Consider the following 11,164-nt stretch of genomic DNA (forward strand, 5'->3'; position numbering starts at 1 on the left):
CGTGTTGTTATCTAGGAATGTGACATAACAGATGTAGCATTGTGTATAAAATACTTATCTTAGGTCGTTATAATTTAGGTGCCTTGACTTAAACAAATATCACGAATGGTGATTTATTTATAAATTGCCGTGTAAAAGAAGCTAGACGTTTTTAGTCCGTCTTTGAATATTTCCTGTTTACTTACACGACTGATCCAGAAGCATTTACTTAAACCGAAAGTCCTTTACATCGACGCACGTTTTTACAATATAAAAACCGCAGTCCTAAATGCGTCCGATAATAGCGGAAGATTTACCACGCAGTACCCCACGTTACGGTGAAAGTCGGCCTACTGGCAGGTATGTGAAATCTGACGGGATAGCTGGTTTTCAGGGTGGAGACGTTATTACTTTGGTAACTAATCCGGTGTCTCCTTTGGCATCCCCTAGACTGCGGGCGGTCTGACTAGGAACGAGGATAATACCATCCCTTCGTTCGCTGATATATGAGACGTGATTGCGATGTCTCGATAGAGTTGTTGCAGTATATTTTTATACGCACATCACTTCGATTTTTAAGATAATTTATCCTTTACGCTAATGAATGGCTTTTGTCACCGGTTGTAAAGAATAGGTTTATTTTTGCACAGCGACGATCTTTAGTTGCAGACCTCTCTCTGCTCTATACATAGCAGGGACATGGTGGTTGGGCCTTTGCGGAATTATAAATGTTTCCTAATATTCAGAAACCAGCCCCATATGTATACCGCGCTACCTTATAAGACTATCACTAATCGAGATAGTTGTCATTTTGTGACCTCTATATGTGTAATCTGACTGTCTCTTTTTCTCATTAGCTCTCAAGTTCAAGAGCTTTGGGATATCGTTTAAAACAGGTCTCATTTCAGACCTTTAATATATGTGCATCCTAATTAAATGCCTCTTGAGAAACTGATACACAGTTATTTCAGATCTTTAAATATCTGTGCATCCCAATTAAATGCCTCTTGAGAAAGTTATTTAATAATATGGTACGCTATAGCGTACGATATTAGATGCATTAGATATTAGAGATAGCTAGTATAGTACATTTAAACAACGTGCATATTACTAATTATCCGTCAACCTTTATAGACACATCTTGGAGGTGGCTGATTGATAGAAGCGGTTGACTGTTAAGCAACATTCGCTAGATAACCATCAAGGTAACCTTTTTTCTAAAAATTGATGTACACAAAAACTTTTTTGCACCTATATCGGTAGACTTTATGCACCCTATGTTACCGATTGCCTCTAGATCTAAGTAACATTGGTCCAAATAGGCACAGGAATTTGAGAGGAGTCACCAACTCATTTATTAATAAATGTTTAAAGTTTTCGGTGACCTGTGTCTACACATGCTCTTGGTGACTCTTTGAAGGTATATTGTAAAACCTGACTACTCAAATGTATGTAATATAAACCTACAGATGTATGTAGTGAGTGTTGAGTGTTATGTGGTTCTTGAGGAGCAGTACTGTATAACATGGTGTTATGTTGAACTTAGACAGTCATATGTTGTATATCTTATTTTGTGTATTTTTATTTGCAGATATTGTGTTTAAGTGGGATATTATTACTTTATTCCTGAGGAAGTTTTTGGCTTTGAACATTTATTTGCCATAACCGAAACGCGTTGATGCTCTTTATGGTGGAGAAGCACTAAGTAATAGAGATAAGGAACTCCTAGAATTGTGGAATTGAATATACAATTTGGAGTAATCTCATCAAGTCATTGAAACTGGTGTTTTTCTTCTCCCCTTTTTAATTGGAATTATTTTCCTTATGTACTGTACCATTTTTTATGTAAGGAAATTATGAATTGTCACAATGTGCTGCTGTTTTAAAACTGTTTTTAATTTACCTGAATAAAATGTACAAGGTCTTTGTATGACTGATCCATGTTTATCATTTACTGATCCCTATTGTGTTAAAGTGGGTGTATTTTTCGTATGTTTGGTGTAAAACTGTGGTTTATTCTTAAGTTCACCCAAAGGGGAAAACTTTATTGACCGTTCTGTTGAAAAAGTAAGCTGAATCCCCAGTATATCTTGAGATTCTATCATCAGCTGTTTGTATTTACAAGCTATAGTGTTCTTCACAAAAAATTATCAGTCCCCCGCTTCCTCTGCCCTTTTTTTTGGATGGTTTTGCTTCCACACTATAAGTCATGTAGCCATTTATATGTAACTTATCCACTGCCCAAGTTTCTTGGAAAATGCAAACGTCATTAGAACCTATAAACAGGTGCCATTCTGTATCTTGCAGTTTAGAATATATCCCTGCCAAATTCCAGGATATTATATTTAAACCATTATTTGCCTCCCTTCTAAGTATGGTTGGGCCTCTGCAGGTCTCTATAGCGGTAAGATGCTTGTTATCAATGATTGGATTAAGCAGTCCAATGGAGGGGGAAGTTGGTAATGGGCACACGACCGTGACTATACCAGAAATACTACTAGAAAAGGGTACATTGTTACTTGCCACATGATGTAGATTAGCTGCGGGAGACTCGTTGGTATTATCAGCCTCTGAAAGTATTGTGCATGAGGGTACATATGTGAGAGGGGTAAAGTTATTGGTGTTGCTGAGTCAATCTACATCTCGTAATGGTGATGAAGGCCCTTCCCGGGATGTACAACCCTGAAATAAATCGTGTCCCACTCTACAATACTTGAATCTAATATGAGAATTGTTTAAGGGATCTTTCCTAAAGTCTAGTGCCACTAAATCATCCACCATTTTAGCATATTTTAAAGATAATTCTATCACGTTAATTATAGGATTCGTGGTGGGAGTCCTTTGAGCATGGAGAATATCTTCTCTGATGATCAAACGGCATCCTCTAATATGTCTTATTCAATGAGTGGTCTTATTTGTAAGGGAATCTTCGGATTCGAACTTCACATGTGGCTGTAGTTTTGGTACATTTATCATGATTATTTTATTTCCCTGATTGATAGGCATATTTCTGGTGTAGGAGGGAGTTTTAGAGTTCAACCCTCCATTAGTTAAAGCCTGCAAAGAATTAGTAGTAACTGGGGAAAAGGAAGGTTGTAGCTGATAGGGATTAGGCATCCTAGGTTTATTTGAGTAACTTTGGTTATACTGAGGATACAGGAGATTAGGCCTGCTAGGCGGGGGCCTCCTAATCTGACTTCCCGACTCTTTAGTGCCACGGGTCCCCTTGTTGGTAGCGAACGAAAACTAAAGATACAGATTGTTGTATGTCTAGCTGTTGGATAGGTTGGGCAGGTTGGATAGTCTGTGTGTACCGGCTGTTCAAGATAACAGATGTATTGGTGTTATTCACACATTTTAACTTGTTTATAATGAGGACCAATGTATACATGGCAGTTTTTTGTTCCCCCACTTCAGTCATTAGTTCATTAACTAGAATTGCACATTCCCGGCTTATTTGGGATTGGGAGTCAAATGATACAGTCCCCAAAAGGAGTCTGGGAGGAGAAGAAACAGAGGAAACAGAGGTTGCCATACCCTCTACGGTCCCATTGGGCATGTCCAGTAACGGCAAAAATCGGTTTCTACAATGGACAACGTCTGCTGAAAATGATGGGTGAGGTAATCCCGATGCCTCCGGACTAAGATAATTCCCTGTTGATACCATTGTGTCCATAGGCTTCTTAGCCACCTTTCCAAACATACTGGGTATGCGTGGCTGTAAAGTGGATGTAGAAGTACCTGCTTGAGTAGGGTTTGAGGTGATTATAGAGTCCAGAAGTGCTGATGGTTCAGAATGTAGCAAGTCCTCCCATTCGGTGATAAAAGTATCAATGGAATCAATTACACAGTTCCCATCAGATGATTTAACTGTTCTTTTAGATTTTTTCTTTTTAGTGGGGACCGTGGGCCCTTTGGTAGCCTTCCTCTTTCCCATTATAAATGCAGTGATCAATAATACAAAAGATGGGAAGAAGAGCGCAAAAGGCAAAATAGACTATTGGAGTATGCTTGAAAAAATATCAAGAAGCAGGGTATATACACACCTATCAGTGCAGCCCAACCCCATGATCTATATACGTCAGAGGGACAAGAGTAGGTTCAGTGAGAGGGCCCAAAATCAATAATAGAGTCTGTGAGTATTGACAATGCAACAGAGTCTTATGTGCGTGCTTCCTCGGTCGGAGACGTTAGGGAGATGGCCCAGCTCTGCCTCCTCCGGGTGTGAACAGGCCTGCCCTTGGCCCGGGAGTCCACACCCGCTTTTGAAGCGCCTCCGGAGTGAAAGTGTAGCGTGGGCAGAGTCCCCAGCAAAGCAGGCAGGCAACGGTAGGCAAAGATTAACGGGCTTCCCGCACTGCGGAAGCCCGCATCCGCTTTTGTAGCACCTCCGGGTGCGAAAGTTTAGCGTGGGCAGTGTCCCCAGCAAAGCAGACAGACAACGTTAGAAAAAGATTAACGGGCTTTCTAACCAAATGATTCATGTCCTTGCTAAACGGAAGTGTGTGAAATGTGCCCATCTAGGCCAAACATAGACTATGGGAAAGGGTGACTCAGAAAAGTCAAATGCCATGCCATTCTTCAAGTGCTGATAAATTCTATCACGGTCAACTTTGCTATTTAAGAGATAGGCCTTTGCCATCATCAACATAACCAAGTGATTCTCGTCCAGTCTCGTTCTTGATTTCGACTTGATAGTGTTCAAGAGACTGAATCCTTGTTCACAGTCTGAACTTGATGACTGAATGTTGGACAAGGCTGACAAGCCACATAATGCAAAACATGCTAATGGTTGGGCATTCAAGAATGGCGGATGGTATTCGTCAATAGCACTCAGCAAACCTGAGAAAGGAAAGATAAAATGTAGTTGTTGAATACATTTAGCAGCTTGTATGTCTGCTTTTGTGACAGACAGATGCATCACGTAGGGCCTGTACAAAACCATGAAGTAATGTGGAAGGCTGACAAAAGAGCAACATAAAAATACTCAATTACACTTACCATCCCCATTTCAGTCAGTTTTAATGCACTGCCCCCAGAATATAGCAATACAGGAGTAGGAAAATCTCAGAGTAGAGGCGGACAAACTAAGATTCTAATGAGTAGAGCAGAGCCAAGGATTGCCTCTAGCACTAAATCAATCAACAAACATATTAGAGTAGAATAAGGTCCATTCAAAATTTAAGAAAGTATTTCCTTAACGCACAGAAGTGTTTCACCTTACATTCCAGGTCCTGTCTTTACAATGAATGCTACTGAACTGAGAGGCAAGTCCATTATCATGTATACAATAGTTGGTGGCTTGATTTGTGCTGTAGCTGGAGGATATTATAGACTTAAATCAAAAACATCAAGGTTTCTGTATAGTGCACATCTTGTACTCACATGTTTGAAAGTGGTCTCATTTTAATGATTATAATGAACACAACGGAGGTGCGGTGAAATAAAATATTTTCATTAAATCACGCAATTTAGTTGAGCAATGATCTTTTCTGCTCCAAAAATAAACTGAGATTAGCAAAACCAAGCAGCCTGGTGCTAGCCGCTGCCTTTTGGCTTTGGCAATTCAGTTTTGTTTTCTGTTTTGGTTTTGCAAAATTATTTTTGGTGGTAAGCTGGTGTGCCCACATCAATCTTAAACAATTGGTTAAAGGCAAAAATATTTTTAGGTCTGCAAATAACACACATTGCTAATTCCTGGCTCTGAAAATAACTACTTTTTGTGTGGCTGTACTCCTTCTGAAAAGGCATCATATAGTAACTTACAGTGAAGCCAGCCAATGGCTGAAGAGAACTGACTCATTTCCCCATGATACATGCTGGAATGGGTGGAAGAAAAATGTGAATGACACAACAACAGACTAATGGAAGACGACTTGCTGAAAAGCCCTATAACTATGTAACACACATAACTTTCGTAAAACCAAAAAGGCTTGGTTAACACAAAAGCCAGTTGTTCTACAGTTTGCTGCTAGCCTCTTTGCTAATGCTTTTTTTTTTAAACAGTAATTTTTTATCTTTCTCATACAAAGGTCCATTCTGAACCTGAATGGCTTGTTGGTTGGGGTGTTTGGGGGGAGCTAGAGAGAGCACAACATATGGCCTGAAAGTGTGTGTATGATTAGCAAGACAGTAGGAGAAGGTGAGTGAGAGAACGTTTGTCAATGTCTATATATTCAATGGAATTATAGAAATTGCACATTGTGTGCTGTACAAAAGCTGAACAAAAATACCCAGGGCCACGATACAATGCATGGCGGTGAGTGGGGGAAACATGGCGGCAGCGTGTTGAGCTGCTGCGGCGCTCTGTACCTGGGTTCCCGTCTGTGTAAGCCGTTCTACTTTCCTGGGATGCCGGGAGATTGAAATACTGTTAGTCCAATGTTCTACTAGTTTTGAAAAACGCCTGATGCATCTTTTTTGATATTTTTATTAGCACTTTCCTGCTTGCTGTGTACCGTCGCGCCCCATTTGTGTAGACGGGCATATCGTATCTCTCCTGCATCGGCAGACTCGAGTCTCCTGCGTCCTCCGAACCGGACGGTGCCGCTGCAGGCTGTTGAGGGCTTGCGTCGCTGGAGTCTTGCCGCCCTGGAGCTTCGACGGGGGTGAAAGACCCGCTGCCCTCTCCTGGGTCCCCGAGGTACGGCTGTCGGCTCCCGCACTAACTTCGTCTAAGAATTGGGCAAGGACGCTGTGGAGGTAAAGACGAGGATGAGCAAAGACGGCACATTAGCTGGTGACATTGGGAGGGAGGGGTGGGGGAGGGCGAGCAGACCACGAGACCAGATAGAGTGTGAAAAAGGCCGCTTTATTGAAACAGGTGCACATTTACACAACGCATAACCTCGGCAAATACCTAACAATCTAAACCTTTTACCAAATGATTGTATTGTTTTTCAACCCCCCAAAAACCCGCCCCCGCCCCTCACCCTTCATCAAACCCGCCCCCACCCGTACATACCCCATCACATATTAAAACATACAACAACCCCATTAAAACATTATAACTTCAACAGTCCCCAAAACCATATTTCCAAAACCCAATTACAACCCAAGCCAGTCCAAATCCCCCAGCCTATGCCTCCAAACCAAAATTCAACCTGCACAACTTTCCCTGACAAAATACCAATTCAAAATATCAACTCCCATCATGCCCAAAACTGGCAAAACAAAAGAATCCGCACCGCACCTGTTCCAAACGACAAATAATAACAGAAAAACAAAACCCCATGTCCACCTGTCACAACCAGCTGCCCATAAACGAAGAAGAGGAAAAAATTGGCCATGCAGAAAAAGAATACCAAAAAGAGAGAATAAAAACCATAAAGGGAGGGAGGGAGGGACAAAAGCTACCAGAAAAAACACCCGGCCACCAGGTCACCTAAGCCTAAAATGGTGGCCGGAGGGAGGAGCCCAACCCATTTATAGCTTGGGCTCCGAACCCAACTAAAAATAGCCCAAAAACAGCCCAAAACACCAGGCTGCTCTAAAAGGAGCCACCCGCCCCTCCCAAACAGCCCGGGGGGGGGGACCTCCCAGGGGTCGGCCGCCCCCCCCATGCCCCCTTTGGGGGATCTAGCAACAAAGGTGAGATTTGCACTGTACCTGTAGGTCACGGAAGCCTCGAGCTCGAGTTGGGGATCACAATGCAGACAAGGAGGGGTAAGCGCGGGTTGAATTACAAAGCTGCAAAAAAAAAAATACAGAAATCGTTACAGGTAGCAAGTCTGGCTTGGGCTTGGACTCTGATTTAAATAAAGCAGCTGGGCAGTCTTTATTAGAGCCAAATTTTACAGGTGAACCTACTACAAAGAAAGCCTCTTCATATTTGACTGGGCAGGTTAAGGCCAAGCGAGCATATACATGCAAAGCAGCTAGGTCCTCCAAAGGTTCTAAGCCTAGTAATAACACTGGGTCAAAGATAACCCCATCACTCCGATCCGTTTTTAAGGTAATTCCTCAGGTATTACACCTTTCAAAACAGCACCCTTCATCAAACCCGCCCCCACCCGTACATACCCCATCACATATTAAAACATACAACAACCCCATTAAAACATTATAACTTCAACAGTCCCCAAAACCATATTTCCAAAACCCAATTACAACCCAAGCCAGTCCAAATCCCCCAGCCTATGCCTCCAAACCAAAATTCAACCTGCACAACTTCCCCTGACAAAATCCCAATTCAAAATATCAACTCCCATCATGCCCAAAACTGGCAAAACAAAATAATCTGCACCGCACCTGTTCCAAACGACAAATAATAACAGAAAAACAAAACCCCATGTCCACCTGTTACAACCAGCTGCCCATAAACGAAGAAGAGGAAAAAATTGGCCATGCAGAGAAAGAATACCAAAAAGAGAGAATAAAAACCATAAAGGGAGGGAGGGAGGGACAAAAGCTACCAGAAAAAACACCTGGCCACCAGGTCACCTAAGCCTAAAATGGTGGCCGGAGGGAGGAGCCCAATCCATTTATAGCTTGGGCTCCGAACCCAACTAAAAATAGCCCAAAAACAGCCCAAAACACCAGGCTGCTCTAAAAGGAGCCACCCACCCCTCCCAAACAGCCCGGGGGGGGGGGGGGGACCTCCCAGGGGTCGTCCGCCCCCCCCAATCCCCCCTTGGGAGGGAGGGGTGGGGGAGGGCGAGCAGACCACGAGACCAGATAGAGTGTGAAAAAGGCCGCTTTATTGAAACAGGTGCACATTTACACAACGCATAACCTCGGCAAATGCCTAACAATCTAAACCTTTTACCAAATGATTGTATTGTTTTTCAACCCCCCAAAAACCCGCCCCCGCCCCTCACCCTTCATCAAACCCGCCCCCACCCGTACATACCCCATCACATATTAAAACATACAACAACCCCATTAAAACATTATAACTTCAACAGTCCCCAAAACCATATTTCCAAAACCCAATTACAACCCAAGCCAGTCCAAATCCCCCAGCCTATGCCTCCAAACCAAAATTCAACCTGCACAACTTCCCCTGACAAAATCCCAATTCAAAATATCAACTCCCATCATGCCCAAAACTGGCAAAACAAAATAATCCGCCACCCAGAAAGCAGTGGGGGAAGAAACACAGACCCCACCTTTCTGCCCACCCAAAGAAAATGGGAAGCAGGGGGGGGGGAGCAGTGAAAGCAGGACGCAAGGCTGAAAGATAGTAAAAAACCACTAACGTACAAAACTCTGAACCTTCAAACAACGGGACAGCACCTCCCGCAGCTCCAAAAGATATAAATCCATACCCATAAGTGACAAATGGACCCCATCACTCTTGAAAAATTCCACAGCATCAAAACGGATGTCGCTATGAACAACACGACCAAAACCTAAATCTCTACAAAATCTAGATACCTCAAGATTAATCTTCCTGCGAGACTTGTCAATAGCCTTAGGTTTAACCGCATTCCTCCGAATCCTCCTAGGAATCAGTTCTGTCCAAAGGACGTGACACCCAGCCCATTGTTGATGGAGCAGAGAAAGATCTTTTTTCATGGCTCTAATCAGCACGACCCCCTTAACTCCACACAAATCGTTCTCCCCAAGATGAATAACCAGAACATCTGGACAAACCCCTCCCACTAACCAAGAATCAAGAGCAGGGATGAGATCCTTCCATAACATACCCCCCCTACCCTTCCAAACAACATTGAATAAACGTTTATTAAAACCAAGCGCAGTGCCAAAATAACTCAAACGAGCTTGAAGTTGAGCTCTTTTAACGAAGGAGTGCCCCACAATCCAGATTGTCAAGAATTCAGAACGAGGACCAGCCACGGAACCTGAAAGAAAAAGAAGCATCAGATAGGCAAAAACGAAGCAGACGCATGCGCATCCCCATCCTCCTGTCTAACATAGCGCTGAAAGCAGTTTGAAGTCCAGCGCCCTAGACGCATAATGTCCTCTGTCGACAAACCCCTATTAAAAGCTTCTATAGCAGCTCCTATTCTAAAAGAATGCGTGCCATATAATGACTCATCAAGGCCAAGCTGACGCAGCGCTTTCCTCAGCACCATGCGCAATTGATAGTTAGTAACCACAGAACCATCCAGGTGTTGAAAAACATTATGTTCCAAATATGTACACCTCTAACTGACAAATGAACATCCCCCCACACAACACCTTTCTTAAACTTATTGCCCAACAACTCTGGCACCCTAAAAGCCCCGAAAAACATCCAAACCATCAAAGTAGCAAAAAGACAAGCTTCTGATCCATCCCTGCAAACCTCCGGCAAAACTGCCACAATATTTGCTATTTCTGCCACGACAAAGGAGACCTCACCGCCTGGAAACTTTCCCGCTCCCGGGACCAACCTTCCAACATTCTCCTGCCCAATTCCCCAGCAGACGGCGAGTAACCCCAGAACAACTTTCCTATAAAAGAAACGCCCGCTAACTTCCCAGAAATAGTCACTCTGGATAAACCCTTATCCATGAAACACAAAATAAACTGAACCACATCCTCAGACCTCTGCCAATGCATCTCTCTCCTACTGGCTCCAGAGGACAAAAACTCTTTCCAAGCTAACTCATAAGCTGTTCTAGTAGAGGGAGCTAACGAACCTACCACCAGTTGAAAGACCCTGTGTTGCCTACCGTCCACAGGTGCTCTGGCATGGGAGTCGCCGTCTCGTCTGCCTCCAAAGCTAGCCCACGGAATCTCTCCCACTGTGAACGAGACAAAGCATCCGCAATGTCATTGTCCACACCAGGAATGTGCAGGGCTCTAAAGCAAATATCAAACTTGAGGCAACCCAACACAAAAACCCTGAGCAATTTCAGGACTTGCACGTCCCTAGCAGATTGTCTATTGATTACCTGCACCACAGCCAAATTATCAATCCTGAAAAGAACCTTCTTGTGAGCCAAATCCTGGCCCCACAAAGTAACTGCCACAACAACTGGAAACAATTCCAAAAATGCAATGCTCCTGCCACCCTTTTTCCAACTCTCAGGCCACTGTTGCGCACACCACTTTCCTTGCCAGTACACACCAAAACCATCGCTGCCAGCTACATCAGAAAAAATTTGAACATCCCAAGTCCAATCAACCTCTCTGCACAAAGGAACACCATTAAAAGAATGCAAAAAAAAGTGACCCACATCCGCAAATCCTCCTTAACCCCCGCTGACAAGCGAACCCGGTGATGTGGCAAGTA

At 43.3% G+C, this 11,164-nt stretch overlaps 1 long non-coding RNA gene across 1 annotated transcript; it reads left to right on the plus strand.

The window, feature by feature from the left end:
• Positions 1-227: 227 nt before the first annotated feature.
• LOC147727823 (uncharacterized) lies at positions 228-1,891 on the plus strand. Its single transcript, XR_015309518.1, has 3 exons — positions 228-339; positions 1,114-1,184; positions 1,571-1,891. It is a non-coding gene; the product is annotated as an uncharacterized LOC147727823 (long non-coding RNA).
• Positions 1,892-11,164: the final 9,273 nt, after the last annotated feature.

The sequence above is a fragment of the Lissotriton vulgaris genome, chromosome 3_1 (genome assembly GCF_964263255.1).
Source record: "Lissotriton vulgaris chromosome 3_1, aLisVul1.2, whole genome shotgun sequence".
Lineage (NCBI taxonomy): Eukaryota > Metazoa > Chordata > Amphibia > Caudata > Salamandridae > Lissotriton > Lissotriton vulgaris.